Source organism: Callorhinus ursinus, unplaced genomic scaffold (genome assembly GCF_003265705.2).
Source record: "Callorhinus ursinus isolate GAN/ISIS: 27379988/994484 unplaced genomic scaffold, GSC_fseal_2.0 scaffold1, whole genome shotgun sequence".
Classification (NCBI taxonomy): Eukaryota; Metazoa; Chordata; class Mammalia; order Carnivora; family Otariidae; genus Callorhinus; species Callorhinus ursinus.
Window position 1 is genome coordinate 99098283 of NW_027397063.1, and position 20274 is coordinate 99118556.

Genomic DNA, 20274 nt, shown 5'->3' on the forward strand with positions numbered 1-20274 from the left:
TAAGAAAAAAGGAAAAGAGGAAGATAACAGGAGAGGAAGAAAAGGGGAGTATGTCAGAGGGGGAGACGAACCATGAGAGATGATGGACTCTGAAAAACTGAGGGTTCTAGAGGGTAGGGGGGTGGGAGGATGGGTTAGCCTGGTGATGGGTATTGAGGAGGGCACGTTTTGCATGGTGCACTGGGTGTTATGAACAAACAATGAATCATGGAACACTGCATCAAAAACTAATGATGTAATATATGGTTATTAACATAACAATAAAAAAATTAAAAAAAAAAGAGGTTTGGTCATTAGCTAGGAGGAAAGAGTTCTGAGGAAGGAAACAAGGAAACAATGAAGGGTTTTCTAAGACCCTTCAGGGGGAAATGATTAATTTGTGTTTTAGGAAAATCACTTGGAAAGGAGAGAGTGAGAGCCTGATGACAAGAAGGCCCAAAAGAAATGAATTTCAACAGTCCAACAGGAGACTACGGCCTTGGTGGTGCCGAGAAGCCATCAGATCAAGGGATGTTTTAGTGGCAGATTAAATCTGGGAATATTTGGGCATAGGTGAAGTCATGGAATTGGGAAAATTCAGAGTGATCCAAGTTTTCTAAACTGCAGATAAACGATGATGCTATTAGCCAAGAAAGGAAAGAGAACACTCATAGTCCAGTGTCTGTTTTGAAATACGTTTCTCTTCCACTTCTTTTAAAAGGCTATATGTAAACAGAGAAGCCAAAACCATCCGGGTGAAAAAGGTAATACTTTATGTTTTATTCACATTAATTCTTGGAAACAACAGAAAGCAATTATTAGTTGGAAAGAATGTATTAAACATAAAAATTTTATGAGAGTGACTTAGTATATACAGTAATTTATGATAACATTACATGCTGGCAGTTCCAGTTTTCAGTTCCTCCATTTTTAATCGAGACCAAAGAACTTTATGGAAGAGAAAGTAAACCTTTGGGAAAACTTCACGAATTGCTTTAATAACATTGTATCACATAATTACACATTCTTACACTACGATTTTGAGGTTCATCCAGTTCTTCTTAGGAAAAGACCATTTAAGGGATGCCTGGGTGGCTCAGTCAGTTAAACGGCTGCCTTCGGCTCAGGTCATGATCCCAGGGTCCTGGGATGGAGTCCCGCATCGGGATCCCTGCTCCGCGGGAAGCCTGCTTCTCCCTCTGCCTCTGCCTCTCTCTCTCTTTGTCTCTTATGAATAAATAAATAAAATCTTAAAAAAAAGGAAAAGACCATTTAAGCAATAATCTATGATTAAAGAAGAATCTATCCATGAGTAATTCTTCATTCTAAATAAGAAAAATATGTCAGCCTTAATATTTCAGATGCAATGGAAGTTGGGAGAATTTTAATTTGCTTAGTATTAGAACTGTATAACCAAACATTTTAAAACTTGGAAAGGGGTTAAAGAATTGTCTGGTTCTGCCTTTTTTTTTAACAGATGAAGAAGCTGAGCATCATTAATGTAAGTGACATAAACAGGGCCAACATTGGGTTTAAAACCACTGTCTAATCCATTATAAGTTTCTTAAATGTCAATGTGGTACAGTTGAAAGGGAAAACTATTTCAAATCAAAAGAAATATATTTCAGTTCCAGCTCTGACACTAGCTGTGTGGTCGGCGGCAAACCATTTAATCATTGTGACACCCAGTTTCCTTACCCATAAGACAAGAATCATGTTTTTTGTTTCACAGGATCATCATGAGGAACAAATACAATGATGTATATAAAAACCCTTTGTGTAAACTATAAAACGCTCAAAACATAATAGACTATATTTGTAAAGTGAATATTTAGCTACAGTTTAATGAAATAACCTAACATTTATTGAGTAGATGCTCTATGCCAGAGTCTTTTTTTGTATGTTATTTTATTTCATCCTTATATCAACCCTTGAATTAAATGTTATTTTCCAGTTTCATAGATGAAAAAGACAAGGGAGCTCAGTGAGAGTAAATAATCTTCTCTAGATCACACAGCAGGCAAGTAGGGGAACCGGGATTCAAAGCTACTTCTGCCTGGTAATGAGTTTACCAGTGGACTTTGTACTAGTACCTAATTCTGGCAGTCATGGAAAAGAAAACCACTTCCACTATTTGGGATAGCTCAGATGAAAAAGAATGAGGGCTGGGGGACAGAAAGAGAGCCTGATGGACTGGAATGTGGGCATGAATTTTACTCCAGGCAGTAAGAGATAATCCAGGTGAGGCAGGATTATATAGCAAAAGATTTCATAATTCATAGTCAGAAGGAGAGCTAGATGAAGATTCAAGAGCACCCAAGAAGGATGATAAATTGGGCTCTTGCGTGGGTTGATAATTGGTGTCCCTTCAAACTTTTCTTCTTTAAGTAGGTGTTCAACAGTTTACAGTCCTGCAGCTGAGAGCTGTGTGGAGAAGGGAGAAAAAAGACCCCAGGCAGTGGGGATCAATCTCTCCTTTCTTGTCAAGAAAAATTGAGAGTTTGCCACAAATGACACATTCCTTTCAGCAAAAGAAACACTGAAATTAGCCAGAGCAACTTGGATTGAGATAGTTGGAGGTGGAAGGGTGTGTGTGTGTATGTGTGTGTGTGTGGTATGGAAGTATGTGTGGGAGCACCTGTGGGAGGGAACATCTGGATGAAATTCTCTCCTTTTGCCTTATTCTAAAGGTATTTTCAAGGTACCTTATTTTAACTTCCAGGAGAGGAGTTTGGATAAACACATTTTATTTTAGTATGCCATTGCTAATCCACCATCTCTCACAGATGAGTACTCCAATTCCTTATTACGGGTAAACCTTAATCTGGCTCTTGTCAAAAAATTTAGTTTGATCCAAACTAGATAAAGGGAATATTGTGAAGGTTTGCAAGCAGAATGGGGTGGAAGGGGGTTTTATTAAAAAAAAAATTTTTTAAGTAAACTCCATGCTGGACATGGGGCTCAAACTCACAACCTTGTGATCAAGAGTCACATGCTCTGCTGATTGAGCCAACCAGGCACCTATGGAAGGTGATTTTAAAGTGAAACATTGGGCAGGTTAGAATAGAAAGGAATGGAAGCTAAGAGCCATCCATAGGGCCAACAACCAGCAAACCTTAAATGGAAAAAATAAACAACTCTCCCAAAGTTTAGACCTAGTTCTTCCCCTTACAAAGTAATTTTAGGCAAAACCCTTAAAACAGTTTCATCATCTGAATTCTGGGGTATTTAATGTTTTTTTCATATATGTGCTTATATATAAATATATGCCTATGTTTTGCCTCATATATATATACATATATAACCTTTTTTGGGGGGTGAGCTTTGAGAACAAAAGACCCTAATAATTGTACAGCAACAGCTAACAGACAAGATAGGTTCCCTCATGTCGAGGGAGAGAAAGTAAAATTTTAATCAGGTCTAACGACCATGAGGCTGAATGACCAGTCAGCACAACCTGGGGGATAAGCTTGCACAAAATTCCGCAAAATTCACAGAAAAACCCTTGCAACACATCCTACCATGCACTTCAGAGGCTGCCACATCCTCAAGCTGCTACCACAAATAGTGAGCTGTATCCTGTTGTCTCTGCCCCTAAAGTTGCTTTTTGGAACATGAACCTGACCAACCTCAATGAGGACACAAAACTTGAAGGTTTTGCCTATTTAACCCCAAGCCTAAACCTTCCTTCCCCTTTGGAGCATGCTTTCGGTTTGTTGTCAAGGGCTGTGTCTCCCTGGTTTGCAAACCGTATGGCAATAAAGTTTTCCCTCGCCTCTGACCAAATCTTTGCATTCCAGGCATTTTTGTTGACATTCCTTAATGTCAGAAGTGGGATATAAAGTGACTCCTGAACCCCTCTCCACATCCTCTCAAACCATTGCATCAGGGACCTGCAAGAGCCCCGTGAGCTCAGTTGCTCCTCACCAGTGTCAGGAGATACTCAGGAGAGTCCTCTCACATCCAAGACCACGCACATTTTTCTGGTTGAGGTCTCAGGAGTTTTTTGCCTGAGTAGGAATCCTACCCTCCAGGAGGGTCTTCTCTCATGAAGGTTGTGAGATCTCACACTCCAGAAGGGCTTGTCCCTCATTCAGGTTGACCACCGAGGCACAAAAGGATGTTGTTGTTTGGGACCTGAGCCTGACCAACCTCAATAAGGGGCACAGAACTTGCAGTTTTTGCCTATTTCACCCCAAGCCCAAACCTTCCTTCCCTTATGGAGCATACTTTCGGTTTGTAGCCAAAGGATGTGTCTCCGTGGTTTGCAAATTGTATGGTAATAAAGCTTTCCCTCGTCTCTGACTAAATCTTTGCATTCCAGGAATTTTTGTTGACAGCTTTTAATAAATATATTTATCACATAGCAAGGACTAAGCACTTTATAAGTACTAACTCATTCATTCCTCACAGCAGTCCTATGAGGTGGGTACTGTTACATTGCATTTTGCAGACGAGGAAACTGAAGTAGAGAACATTAGGACATAAAGCTAATTAAGTGGCAGAGATGGGACTGGAACGCTGGCTGGCTGTTTTCAGAATCTGTATTAATCTTTCCACTATGCTACTTAGCCAATTTACAGAATTACCATGAAGAGAGAAGTAGAACAGTTTACCTTTCCATAAGATAATTATTTTAATAGCCTTACCTATCACTTTTAACGTTTTTAGTTTCGTGGACTGCTTTGAGAATCTGGTGAAATCACTGATATTATACCAGCATAGATATACATAGCATAAAGATTATTGTGCCATTTTCAAGATCTTATAGACCTCAAGAAGTCCATTCATAGACATCACATTAACAAAAATTCTGACAAACTTGGTTGGGTCTCCTAAACCTCAGTCTCTTCCAATAAGAAATAAGACTGAAAACACAGTGATCCATTTCCCAGCTACCAGTTTCAGGACTGAGAGATATACATATAATTTAGGAATAAATTCCATACCACTTTGGATTACTTAACTGTGTGTTAGGCAGAAGTCCTGGTTCAAATTTCCTTTAATAGTATATATTCAGGGTTAAACATGGAGTAGCGGAAAAAGAGTTTGGCTGAAGTGTTTAGTCTTTGTGGAGTCCAAAATACAGTATTTGAAAACTAGTCTGGAGGGCTTGGTGGCATTTAGCCAACCTGAGTTCCAAGAATCACATCTTGTCAGCTTTCATAGATTTGCTATTTGACTTCAATTATCTCTACATCCTTTCTTCATTAAAATACATTGGGTGAGTCAAAAAATGGCGCCATTCAGGACCATGTTAAGGAAAACCTTTCCTGCAAGTTGTACATTTCTCCACTTTTCCTGACACCTAAAAATTCTGAATAAGGTTATGTTATTTGAAACCCTATCGTGATTCAAATCAACAAGTTCAATAGAGAAAACCCAGTGAACAATTAATTGTGGCTTATAATAGCTGTTCATATTCTTGTTAGCAGACACAACAGCAAACCCATACTGTTTACCACTGATTACTAAGACCAGAAAGAAAGAAAAGGCACTGTCAGCTTTGTTTTGGCTTCCAAGTTGGTTGTTTCTCTGAAAAAGATGCAATTGTCTTTTAAATCAAACCCTTACTTTTTTTTCTATTTCATGTTGATAGGTCCAATTATAATTAATGAATAAGTAAAGAACAGTTGTGTAACTTAGCAATATTTTACATTTTCTCTAGTTGATTCATGAGCAGACTGCAAAGATACTGACAAGATTATTTTATGATTTTAAAAACTTTAGATGAAAAGTTCTGGTGTATATAAGAAATGCCAAAAACCTCTGCTTAGTAGCCCAAAAAGATTATCAAAGGAAGTTATAATTTTCATTTTAAAAAACTGATGTGAGCCACTTAAGTCAGCAAGAGAAATTCTGTGTGTTCGTGTGTGTGAGCGTGTTTAAACTGGTCAATGAATCAACAATGCCCAGTTCTTTAACTGCTTGAGATAATTTTTTACCTATTAAGCTTTCACCCCCTGGTTAAACATGTTCTACCAATTTCAATTCTAGTTCTAAATTAGGGTTTTGCTCAACTTGAAAGGATATTCATCAAGAATTGGTAAACCAAGATGCCCTTCAACAGATGAATGGATAAAGAAGATGTGGTTCATATATATTATGGAATATTACTCAGCCATCAGAAAGGATGAATACTCACCCTTTGCATCCACATGGTTGGAACAGGAGGTGATTATACTAAGTGAAGTAAGTCAAGCAGAGAAAGACAATTATCATATGGTTTCACTCATATGTGGAACATAAGCAATAGCACAGAGGACCACAGGGGAAGGGAGAGAAAACTGAATGGGAAGAAATCAGAGAGGGAGACAAACCATGAGAGACTCTGGACTCCGGAAACAAACTGAGGGTTACAGAAGGGAGGTGGGGAGAGGGGATGGGGTAACCAGGAAATGGGTATTAAAGAGGGCACGTGTTGTGATGAGCACTGGATGTTATAAGCAACTAAAGAATCGTTGAACACTACATCAAAACCTAATGATGTACTATATGCTGGCTAAAAAAATAAAAAGAATTGGTAAGCATTGATATCTATGTACCAGGGAAAGTGTAGAGACAAATTAGCTAAATCAATGGTGGGATTTAGCAGTTTTGTTACAACTAAGAATTCTCAAGGAAACAGTGTGAATTTAGTAAGTTTCAGGTCATATCTTCTAGTTAGTCAAAACTATTGGCCAGTGATAGTCAATGAGATGGTATATAGAAGTACTTTTGTCCTTAGAGGGAAAAGTCACTATGCCATACGAAGCTGGTGGTATGATTAGAATTCTTCCCCCAAAATAGGTATTTTTCACATACATCAATATGATAGAAACAAGAATTATAAAAGAGAAAATTTGCTTCGCTCAAAGTAATGTCTCAGATTCTCTAGTATATTAGTGCTTTCTCTGCCACACAGTAGTGGGAAAAACTCAGTTGGTTTATTCATTCATTCATTCATCCATTCCTTTATTCATCCAATACATATTTTTTATTAACATGCTTTATTTTTTTATTATGTTATGTTAATCACCATGCATTACATCATTAGTGTTTGATGTAGTGTTCCATGATTCATTGTTTGCGTATAACACCCAGTGCTCCACTCAATATGTGCCCTCTTTAATACCCATCACCAGGCTAACCCATCCCCTCATGCCCCCTCCTTTCTAGAACCCTCAGTTTGTTTCTCAGAGTCCATAGTCTCTCATGGTTTGTCTCCCCCTCCGATTCCCCCACCCCTTCATTTTTCCCTTCCTACTAACTTTTTTTTTTTAACATATAATGTATTATTTATTTCAGAGGTACAGGTCTGTGATTCAACAGTCTTACACAATTCACAGCGCTCACCATGCTTTAGAGTAGGAGTCCACAAACTTTTTCTTTAAAGGGACAGATGGTAAATACTTGTGCTGTATTCTGAAACTCTGCCTAGTATATTGTACAAGCTAAACAATGACAGAATTCTGTTTTAAAGAAAATGAAGGAAATTTAAAGAACAATTAAAAGACCATGAACATCAATTCTACTATGTGAAATTAAATACCCCATGAAAATGTTTATTTCATTATCAAATTTAGAATATCAAATATCCTCTTGGGAACAGAGGTAACAGTACTTTGAGGAAAACTTTCAGTTCCTAAAGTAAAGAATTACTTGGTAAGTACAATTTATTGGTGGAAAATGAGAATATTTTGGAAAGGTCTGTGCTTTTTTTAATATGGATAACAAAGAGGTCTTCTCTTGTTTTTCTACATTCCTACCATAATTTTATGTAAAACCAGCTCCCTCTAGTGATGACAATCATGTTTTTCACCAAGAAAGCAAGAGGCTTTCTTGACTATGCATATAAAACCCTTTGGAATTGAATCTCAAAATATATACCTGAGGAGATCAAGTTTTATTACAAAGAAGCTAAAAATTCTAATAACCTCCCAAGACAGTCTTTAACAGTCTTTCTTATTTTAACACTCTTTCAAAAACAATAATATGGGGATGACCTGGTGTCCTCTGATTCAATTTGTTCTGTTTGCTCCTGGGAAAGGCAGGCCCAGACAACTGAATCAACTCTTTCATATCCAATAGAAGTCAATTCAGTTTTTAAAAAATTCAATGAAGAAGTTAATTGTTCAATGTAAAGATATGAATTTTTTAAATGCTGATTTCTACGTGTAAATATAGTCCTTTAAATCTATATTTTTAACATCCAATTCCTTAGATATACTTTGATATCATTGAGGATGAAAACTTAAATGTGTAACTTTAGCAATGCAAAACATCAGACACCTATTGAAAAATGGACCCCTCACCAGAACCCCTGAAGTTTGGCTATGGTCGGTATGATGTAGACCAGCAGTTGGTAACTTTTTCTGCAAAAGAAAAAAAGGGGGGGGGCAATAATGCAAGAAAATGAGTTTTAAAAACTAATACATAAAAGAGAAAATATATAAGTAGGAAATCCTAGAGTAGGGTGGTAGAAATTAGGGAGCGAAACCGGGACTTTGAAAAGGCTAAAAAAGTGTTAGCATCTCCCAGAGTTTTAAGAAAGAAAAAAGAGAGATAAAACATAATCACAGTTAAGAAAAAAACTAACTATAAAAATACTTAATAGAATTCTACACATAATTTTATGAGAAAGATTTGAAATTCCAGAAGAAATGGTTTATTACTAAAAATATTAATTATAAAAATTGACTTAAGAGTAAGTAGAACTTAGTAGCCCAATTAACACAGAAAAGATTGAAAGAGTAGATCATTTTACCACTAAAAAGACACTAGGATTAGATAATTCTACAGGTGGATTCTAACTTTAAAAAGAAAGATTATTTCAAATTAATTTAAACTATTCCAGATTCTAGAAAAAAGATGAAAACATCTTCAATTGATTTTATGAAGCTAACATAATATTAATGCCAAAATGTAACAAAAATAGAATAGAAAACCCCCCAAACTATAGTTCAATTTCACTTGTAAGGTGTAAGTAAAAAACTTAAAAATATATTTAAAAATACAATTCAGTAAAATGTTGAATGAATAAGACAATATTGAACTTGTGGGTTTAACATAAGGATAGTTTAATATCAGAAAATCTATTAACAACAAATTAAAGCAAAAACATATACTTAATATATTCTGAAAAAAATATTTTATTTTCTACATTAAATGAAGTAAAAGAAAACTTCCTAAATATGATAAAGGACATAAACCCAAACCCGAAAGCAAACTACCATTCTAAGTTTGGCATACTAAGACTTGTCTTTAAAAACAAAACAAAACAAAACTGAAACTTGTCTTTTTTTTAAGATTTTATTTATTCGAGAGACAGAGAGAGAGAAAGAATGTGTGTGTGTACAAGGTGTGGAGGGGCAGAGGGAGTGGGAGAAACAAACTCCCTGCTGAGCAGGGAGCCTGACGTGGGTCTGGCTCCTCGGATCCTGGATTCATGGTCTGAGCTGAAGGCAGACACTTACCTGACTGAGCCACCCAGGTGCTCCTAAAACTTGTCTTTAATATCAAAAATAAATAAAGGTAGCTTCTTTCAATATTAATTGTTCAACATCTTTTTGGAGATTTTTGCAAATGTATATGACAAGAAGATGAAAAATGGACATTAGTATTGGAAAAGAATATAAATTCACCCTTCTGCTGATGTAATATGATCGTTTACCTAGAAAACTCATGAGAAATTAAATAAAAATAAAACAACCAGAATTAATAAAAGAATCAAGTAAAGTGACTAGAAACCAGAAACATTACAGAGACCAATAATATTTCTTTACATGAGTAATAGATGGCTGGGGGGAAATCACACATTCTATTTACTCCAGTGGGGAGAAAATCATATAAAATATGTAAAAATAAATTTAGGAAGAAGTAATGGTACATATGGTATTGTGGGGACTCTAAAATCTTAATGACATAAAACTGAAAGGAAAAAGGAGAAATAGACATTTAATATTCTCCTTTTTGTAACCTATAAAGCAAGTAGATAGTAAGGATATAGAAAAGTTGAACAACTGTATCAAAAAAGTGTACATATTTGAAACATATAAAACAGTCTACCCAAACAGAGCAGGACATATATTTCTTTCAAGTGTACATCAAAGGGAACACTTACCAAGATTTAGCATACATTGATTCATAACACAAGTCATAAAAATTTTTGAAGAATTGAAATCATAGAGTATATTCTCTGATCATAATGAATTTAAATTAGAAATCAGGGCGCCTGGGTGGCTCAGTTGGTTAAGCGACTGCCTTTGGTTCAGGTCATGATCCTGGAGTCCCGGGATCGAGTCCCGCATCGGACTCCCTGCTCAGCGGGGAGTCTGCTTCTCCCTCGGACCCTCCCCCCTCTCATGCTCTCTCTCTATCTCATTCTCTCAAATAAATAAATAAAATCTTTAAAAAAATTAGAAATCAATAAAAATATATCCTAAAAATCTTCAAATATGACCACATGCTTCCAAATAGCACAGAGAAGTCACAAGGGAAATTAGAGGTTTGGTGATAAAAATTTCATGGTGTGGTACTTATATAAGCTATATAAATCTGTTATACACATGTTAAAACACTGAATACACAGATTTTATTATATCTAAATTATAATTCAATAAAGTTAATTTTTTAAAAATACTGGTGGAGGAAGACAAATTTTGTATTGCTGTCAATTCTATAAAAGTTATGATTTCAGGTTAGTGTGTAAGATGAAAATTTGGTATGCTTAAAATATAAATATATCTTCTAATATATACTTCTTGTACATTTGTATACCTTTTATAAAAAGACTAAGAAAAATAGGAAGAAACAGGAATAGAAAATTCACAAAAATAATAATAATGGCCCTTAAACATATGAAAAAATGATCAACCTCACTTATAATTAGAAAAATGCAAAATAAAGCTCTACTCTTTTTCACATACCATTTTTACCCGTCACGTTGCCAAAAATTAAAATGTAGGGTAATGCACTCTGTTTGTGAGTCTGTAGGTACTCTCATTAATTGCTGGCAGAAATTAAAACAGATGCCAACTTTTTAGAAGGGAATTTGACAATATCTAACAAAACTACCTATGCATTTATCTTTTGATCCAGAAATTTCACTTCTAGGAACTTACTCTAAGGACATACACTTCAACAATAAGAACATATATATGCATAAAGTTACCCATGGCAGCACTATTTTGTAATGGCAAAAGAAGGAATCTAACTGCCGTATGTAGGACTGTTGTTGAATGAACTATGGTATAACCATACAATGGCATACTACACAACTATAAAAAAGAATGAGGAAGATCTCTATTGGACTGATTTAGAATGATTTTCAGAAATATAAACTGAAAAATGCAAAGTGTGAGAATACCTATCGTTGCTACCTTTGTTCAAGAAAGACTAAGAAGTAAGAATATATACACATCTGCTCATTTGCTCAAAAAGAAACACAGGAAACAATCAAGAAACTAATGATACTGGTTCCCGACAGGATACCAGTGAGAAAGAGTACAAAGAATGGAAGGATAGAAGTGATGGGGTAGCGACACTTTGGTGAACGTAACTTTGTGCGCAGATTTAACTTTTAGAATCTTGTTTTGCACGAAAGAAAGAAAGAAAGAAAGAAAAAGAAAGGGAGAAAAACCCAAATACAGAATACAAGCAGAACAAGTAAATCTAACTCTATTTCAAAAGAATACCATAACCACACTGAAGCGGGGCAAGTGAGAAAAGAGTTAACCTAAGTCACATGTGGCAACAGTAATTTGACTAACTTCAAACCTAAAGACAAAAAGAACTATAGCCTAATATTGAGTTCCAATTACTAGGTTTGTTTTTCGCAATGTTACAAGTTAACAGTTCCAAAATTAATTAATATGTATTATAAGGTCGAAGAAGGTAAATGTATATAATGGGATTACAGTTTCTCACTGTCAGAAGAAAGGGGGAGGTCTGGAACAAACCCTTTTGTGTTGAATCAGAACTTGAGTTATACACATGGGTATTTTTTAATATTAGAGATATATAGATATAGACAGATAATACAGATGTGTGCGTGTCTACTCTCTGCTGAAAGGACCTAGGTGCAATGGCATTCCAGTAGCAACGAGATTACTAAATGCCTACATCTAGGTTTCTGAATACCAGTCTCCACTAAAAGGACCCACTCTTTGAAGAAGTGGCTAAGTCCACTGTGGAGCTGATCAGACACAAGATGAGCCAGGAATATTTTGTTGTGCCAGAAAAGTAATAATAATAATAATAGTAATAAAAATAGTAATAGTAATAATAATAAAATGGCCACATGTCAAAAAAATAGAGGAACCAGTTTAAAGGGGCTCCCACTGTCCAGTATGGGGCAAGCTGAACAAAAAATGATTATTATAAAAATTTATAACCATTTAACAACATAGGAACCTATGAGTTCATACAAATATAAACAAACAAAAAATATGTATTTTGGGGGAAAGGAAAAGCTCTTCCACACAGTAGAATGTCAACTAATACATACAAAAGTAATGACAGAATTAGAAAATAATCATTGGTCAAACATCATGGTAATAATTGATTTAAGCAAGAATCGTCATTGCATGCTAAATTAGTGAGGGAAAATTTGATGATAAACGGTACCTTTACATGGTCACAGAATATCCCTTCATAAATTAACAATGACAAATAGAAAAACAGCAACTACAACAGAGAAACTTGGGAGACAACACCTTAAAACCATATGCTCAACGTTAACCTTACCAGAAACAAGGCAGATATCAGGACTCTCCTAATGACACGTGTAGAGAAAAACATACCTATCATTTCTCTGGTACTCTTCCAAAGATGTATAACCTGAATATAATTATAAGTAAACACTAGACAAGCTCAAATTAAAGAACATTCCACAGAATACTTGCCCTTCATTTTTCAAAGGTGTCAGTGTCATGAGAGACAAAGACTGAGAGACTGTTCCAGACTTAAGGAGACTAAACAGACATGGAAATTTGTGAGGCTGGATTGGATATTGGCCTCAACATTATTTTTTACTTTGTTAATAAAACTTTCCTGAAACAATCATGAAAAACTGAATAGGGTCTGTGGATTAGATAACAGTACTCTGTCAATAATAATTTCCTGATTTTGGAGACTTGTACTGAGGTTATTTGAGATAGTCTTATTTATAGCAAAAGGGGCATTCTGTGTACAATTTACTCTCAAAAAGAATAGAAATGTGTTTTATACATATGTATACGTGTATACACGTATACATACACACACACATACACACAGCAAGAGAGAGGAGAGAGAATGGGAAAGCAAGTGTGGTAACATGGTAACATTTGAACCTGAGTGAAGTTATATAGCATTTTTTTGACAATTTATGTAAGTTTTCTGTAAGTATGAGAACATTTATTTTAAAAAGGTTTTTTAAAAGTCCCACCAGTTAGAATGTTTTCAGCTGCAAATTGGTAGATACTCTCACCAAAGTAGTGCAAAAATAGGTTTTTTAATCTTATAAACCTAGCCTCCCAACTTTTACTCCTCCATCAACTCTCCATTTAGATGTCATCACCTTAGCAATGGCCAATTGTTTCAAGACTTTCATAGTTTAATTTTTTACAATGTAGGTATTAGAGTCAAGATCCAAGCAAAGTCCACATAATTGCCATTGGTGGATTTGTCTCAGGTCTCTTTTAAACAAACATTGTTTTTTCCCTCCTTGAATTGGGTGAAGGCGCAAACAGTAAAGGCCCCTTTCTGTTTGGTTTATTCCAACACATGCAGGGAGCAGCTGTGCCCTGTCTCTCCTCCTACTGTGTAGTGATGCCTGCTGTATCAGAGGCAAGTTCCCAATCACAGCTCAGTCCGCAGATTCTTGAGAGAGAAACTTGCCACCCATGGGGTTTTTATTTGCTTTGTGTAGCTCCCTGCCTAGAGGTTAGTATCTCTCACCTAGCTCTTGGCCTGTGCTTACCCCTATCCTTTAGCGCTCAAATTAAGAAGAAGAAACACATTTTTCTGTGAAGATCCCCTGTCGGGCTCCCCAGGACATAAACTCTTTTCTGAACTTCAATTGTCTGGCCCCATCTGAATCATATATAGCAGATGTCCTTGAAAGTTGGTGGCATGTAGATAGTACATGGCTTCTACTGATGACATAGACTTTCTTCTATTTGTATTTTTCCTTGTCATTTCAGACAAGTCTTAGAGAGAAAGCAAGTGGGTTTTTTTTTTCAGAAATTTTATCCATGGTTTTTGCTACCCCTATAGCCAAAAAGCATGTGGTACTATAATAATAGTTGTAAAGAATTTAAGATCATTTCATACATTCTTTCATTTTATAATGGAGGAAACCAAGGTCCACAGCAAGGAAAGTACCTTAACTAAAGATGAACCCATATCTTTTGCCACCTTATTCAGCACTCTTTTTCAACACAGTACAATATCCAAGTCCTGCTGCAGTGGGGGGCTTTTTCTAGTCAATATTTATCTCTCTTCAACATCTATGAGAAACTATCACATTTTTAAGTTTTCTTACAAATAGTCCTCTTCTCAACTAGAATTAGTTTGCCAGATATCAAGTCTAAACACAACTTTATCATTCCAGTGTTTAAGTCTTTGGAAATAGATGGTTATATCATAAACATGTTCATGCAACTTCAATTATATGCAAAGAACACTGAAGCATTAATGATATTATTTTAGATATCTAATGTAATTAGTTTCTTTTTATAAATTGCATATGCTCAGATAAGAATGATTAAATGCATGGTTTTTGAAAAGGTGTGAGAAAATCTAAATCCATTTGTCAGGGTAACCTCATTTTCTCATTAATCTTTTCTGAGAAAAGCTATTATCTTTTATCACCCTTTTCTTCACTTGATAATGTTGAATTAGCTAATACCATATGGTCTTTATCACTTATGCCAGGTAGTTTTATGTAACTGGAGTTGATTATTTTAACTTTAGAAAAAGTCCAGTTTTAAATAATGTACAGTAGGCTTATAATAACATATAAAACATATTGTAGTAAACTACAATATACTATAAAATATTTAGGGAAATTATACTTGAAACAGGTTTAAATGCATCTTGGTAACAAGCTAATAAAAGAAAAATATCTTTTTGGTTGCACTGAATAAAAAAACATGGTAAAAATAAATTACATGTTAAAATTTCTGGTATTATAGTCTATTAAAAATATGTAATATATGGCTATAAAAACTCTAAGCTTCAGTGCTTTTACATTCAATTAAACCCACCAAAATATCACAGGTCTAGACTAGTTACAATTGGAAATTTTCCCAACAGCATAATTTACTGGCATTGCTCACAATATCAAGTAGTATTTTACTGTATTTTTTTTACTGTATTCTTAAAATGGAATAAACTATAGCCACTGGAAATAAAGGAAATATTAATTAAAAATTAATTTACTAAAGGAAAAATAATCTCCTTTACATTTTTTTTTTAAGAAGTAAAGCAAGTAGACAGGAAGAAGGTAAAGAATTGAAGAGGTAGAATAGAGCGAGAATAAATAAATACTAACTGAATAATTTATTAGATTTTTAAATAGTTACATTATTTGGTCAGTGTATAATTTTCTTAATGAATTTGTATTTATGTGCTAAGTTAAAAGATAAGTTAAAGGACAATAACTTCTATTGAATAGAAAGTCCCATATTAAAACCAAACTTTTCCATTTCATACTCAATCTAAAACTAACTCTCAATTATTTATGCTGTTGATATATGTTGGCAAAATTTAATTAAAGTTCTTATTTAGGACACAAGGGGGTTGTTTTATTTTGCAGTTTCAACTATTTTATTTACTTATTTACATTTTATGTTGTTTTTATTTTAATTCACGTATAGTTAATATACAGTGTTACATTAGTTTCAGGTACACAATATAGTGATTCACCAATTCCATACTGTTTTCTTTTTTTAAGGAGTCATTAATTTCAAAGTCCTCAACACCAGATATTTTTCCAGGACTGTTAAAATTGCAGATTAGACTGATTAGTGTTTGACTTCCTATTCCTCTCCTTTTTCATCAAATGATAGTGATTCATGAGGAGTGATGTGGAGGAGAGAACAGAGGACAGGAATAATAGAATTTGCTAATCAGGCCTTAAGTAAGGGAAGCTTGATTTCATTTGAAAACTGATGTAATGATGGAGAAATTTTAAAAAGCTGATTTTTTAAAAGAATGTTGAATTGGAAAATACAAAAAGAAATATTTTCTCTGGCAGTTCTTAAATAGATACTTATTTTTAGCTGTAATTTTTCCTAAAAACACAACTATTTCTGATTTAAAAGGTTAGTATATGGACTACATGCTGGAGTATATAAATACATTGCCCTTTAGGGCATTTGGCCAGCCTATTAGAGACTGAATTATCTGTGATTTGCTTGCTTTCTTCTAGTTGTATCAAAGGAGGGAACGGTTTCATGGCATCTCATGCCTTTTCACAATTAATTCCAAATTAACAGAATATAGTTTATTCAGGGCAATCAACTCAAATCAACCTGATTACTGACAAAATACATTCAGAGAGAAAATGTTGTCAGAACTTTTATTCCAGAGGGGAAGACACTGACACTCAGAAAAAAATAGCTTTATATTAGAATATAAGCCTCCCATTCAATTTTCATATCTGGTTTAGATAAGTGTTCTTTCTTTTTCTCCCTCCTTCCCTCCTTTCTTTTCTTCATAGATCCTTTGTACAGGTTTCTTTTTTTTTTTAAGATTTTATTTATTTATTTGAGAGAGAGAATGAGAGATAGAGAGCACGAGAGGGAAGAGGGTCAGAGGGAGAAGCAGACTCCCTGCTGAGCAGGGAGCCCGATGCGGGACTCGATCCCGGGACTCCAGGACCACGACCCGAGCCGAAGGCAGTCGCTTAACCAACTGAGCTACCCAGGCGCCCTGTACAGGTTTCTTTAATTGATTTTTTTGTAAATATGAAAAACATAAAGAGCAGTCACACACCATTTCACTTTGAAAATAGCGAACCTGGGTGCCTGGGTGGTTAAGGGTCTGCCTTTGGCTCACTTTTTGATCTCAGGGTTCTGGGATTGAGCCCCACATTAGGCTCTCTGCTCAGCGGGAGTCTGCTTCCTCTCACTCTCCCTCTGTGCTGTCTTTCTATCAAATAAATATATAAAATCTTTAAAAAAATAGTGAACCCATCCCCAGTTTGGAAGGGTTTTTATAAATGTTAGAAAGTTCATGAGCAAATAGTGCTTGAATGCCCATTTTAGTATATCAACAAAAATAAAACTACTTTTAGAAAAATTAACAATTTACACTTAGCGGCAATATGAAAGTCCAGAGTGGTTTCTTATGAAGTTATCTGTAGTCATCCTCCAAATTTTCCAGTAGTAATTCTGGACTGCCAAAGAGTCATCTGCTGTGAGGCCAAAATTAAGATAAACAGGGAAAAGTGAACAAAAGGAATGTTATAGAAAGGGAGAACTTGTAAGACTCTTTGTAAGAGAAAAGTTCAGAAATGTAAAATTAATTGGGATCACCACCTCCAGAATCTAGAAAAAGTGTGGGTTAATCTTTAGGAAACTTTATTGAGGAAGAAAAATCAAATTTCCCAAGATTTTTTGTTTATCACCTAAAATTCAACATACACCATTGTCTTTCTCCCAGTTATAAGTTAATGAAATAAGCCAGTAACCCATCAATTTAAGAGATCTGGGACACATTCCAGATTGATCCCTTCCTCTTATTCCTTTCATTTCTAATGACTCCATAGATCTCTTGTCCATTTTACTTCCTTAACACTGTTAGTGTGTGCCCCAGTCTCTTCATACCCGTTGTTTTGGGGCAGGCTCTCATTATCTGCCTGGATTATTGAAATTTCCTTCTAAATGATTTGTTTAACTTTAGTCTCTGTACCTTGCAATCTATTTGTCACATGATCAGCAAAGTAATCTTCCTGAAAAGGAGAAATAAGATATCATTATCCTGATGAAAACATTCAACTAAACTATTTGCACTGTATATAAGGCCTCTAATATTTGGACATTTTTTTTCTTTCCCCAATTCCATCCTGTATTGCTTCACCTGCTATACACACACACCCTATGTTTAACATATTAAACTATTTACAGCACCATATTTACAGTACCATCTCTCAGAAATGTTCTTTCATGTTTCCATGCAATTGTACATACTGTTCCCTGTACTTGGAACCCTTCTCTGGCCCTTTGTACTCTACATAATCCCTTCGTTCTACCCTGTACCTCGAGCACATGTGTCATATCCCCACGATACTAAATTGTAATAACTTATTTATATATTTCTCTCTTTTCCCAGACTGTTGATTTCTGGAAACGATGCCTTTTCCTCTTTATATGTGGGCACCTTATGGTTACTCACAATGTTGCATCAATGAATAAATGAATTAGTAAATCAATGTTCTAATGATGCTAAGACAGAGAGGTATTTAGAGATTTGTCCAAATATACTACATGAATCAAGGGTGGGTCCTGAAATAGATTCTGGTCCCTCCCATTCCTTTCTATTCCACAGACGCCCAGACCATGATTCACTGTTTCATTAACAACAGAAGATGGAAAGATTTTAATTTTTCTTACATAAAATTACCCACTCTAAGAAACTATCCACTGTGCTCCACTGTGTGGCCTTTAGGAGTAAAAATGGGTCTTGATGCAGTTGCATTTTTTGGGAACTTTCTTTCATTCTAGGCACAAGATGCCCAGAATAGATTCCTGCAGCATTGGTATTTGAAGAAGGGAACTAAGCTAAAAATGTCATAAGTAACTCAAAAGAGAATTGATGTCAACAATCAACTCTCGTCTGTTTTTCTTTTTATTCTTCTAAAATAGCAGATTAAGCATTCCTCATTCTTTATTGCTTTGAATTAAAATTTTGGATATTTTAGCTAGGATATCCCTTGAGCTTTCAAGTCTGGGGAGGGGGGTGGTGAAAAGCACTTACTTCAAAGTGGTAGGTTGATATCTCCTTGAATCATTAAATATTGTTTTAAATTTTTTTGCAGGGCGCCTGGGTGGCTCAGTCATTAAGTGTCTGCCTTCTGCTCAGGTCATGATCCCAGGGTCCTGGGATGGAGCCCCACATCGGACTCCCTGCTCCGCGGGAAGCCTGCTTCTCCCTCTCCCTCTGCTTGTTGCTTGTGTTCCCTCTCTTGCTGTCTCTCTCTGTCAAATAAATAAATAAAATCTTTTAAAAAATAAAATAAATAAATAAAATAAATTTTTTTGCATAATGTAACCCTGTTTCTAAAGTAACTATGACTTGAGAAATCTTTTATTCCAAAAAATTTTTCTGGACTCTCTACAGAAGCACTTAAGAAGTATTTATCGGGAAACCTGGGTGGCTCAGTTGGTTAAGCAGCCAGCTCTTGGTTTTGGCTCAGATCCTGATCTCAGGGTGGGGAGAGCTAGCCCTGGAGATCCAGCCCCAAGTCGTGAAGGACTCCACGCTCAATGGGGAATCTGCTTCTCCCCCCTCCTCTCCCTTTGCCCCTCCCGCCACTCAGGCTCAAGCCCGCATACTCTCTGTCTCTCTCTCTCTCAAATAAATAAATAAACCTTAAAAAAAAGAAGCATTTATCATGTGATTAATCCTGTTCTTCAACTACATATGAGGCAGCAAGATACATTTCCTTTTCTCATGATTATAAGGAAGACATCAAAACCCATGAAGAGTTAAAACATTTGGGTAAGTAAGAAAAGTGCAATTCTTTTTACACAGTATAGTTTTTTTTTCTTTTTCAAGTTTTTATTTAAACTCCAATTAGTTAACGTACAGTGTAATATTAGTTTCAGGTGTAGAATTTAATGATTTGTCACTTACATACAACACCCAGTGCTCATCACAAAAAGTGCAACGTTATTAGCAACTTTTATAAGCCTTATGAACCTGCATTTCCTTGTGCCTTACCTCAGTGCATTCAAAAGAAACAGACATCTCATTCTGATAGCCTTGAAAAGTAATGCTATTCTTTCAATAGGTTTTCTTGTGGAAGTGCCAGAGATGAGAAAACACAGTGCATTATAAAATTTGCTAAATATCATCTGATATTTCAGATTCCCTCCAGGATTTCACTTTCGCGGCAGCTCTTCTATTGCTATCCACAAAGTCCCCTCACTGCCATAATTCCCTCCACCTTCTCCGTGTTCTCTGCTTTCCACCACCTGTAACTCACACTTCAGAGCACATGACCCTCTCCACTCAGGAGAACCCCCAGGAATGTGCTTTCAATTCCTTGCTCCCATCGCTTATCATAAAAAGAACAGCTCTTCTGAAAGTCAGGTGGGTAAAATT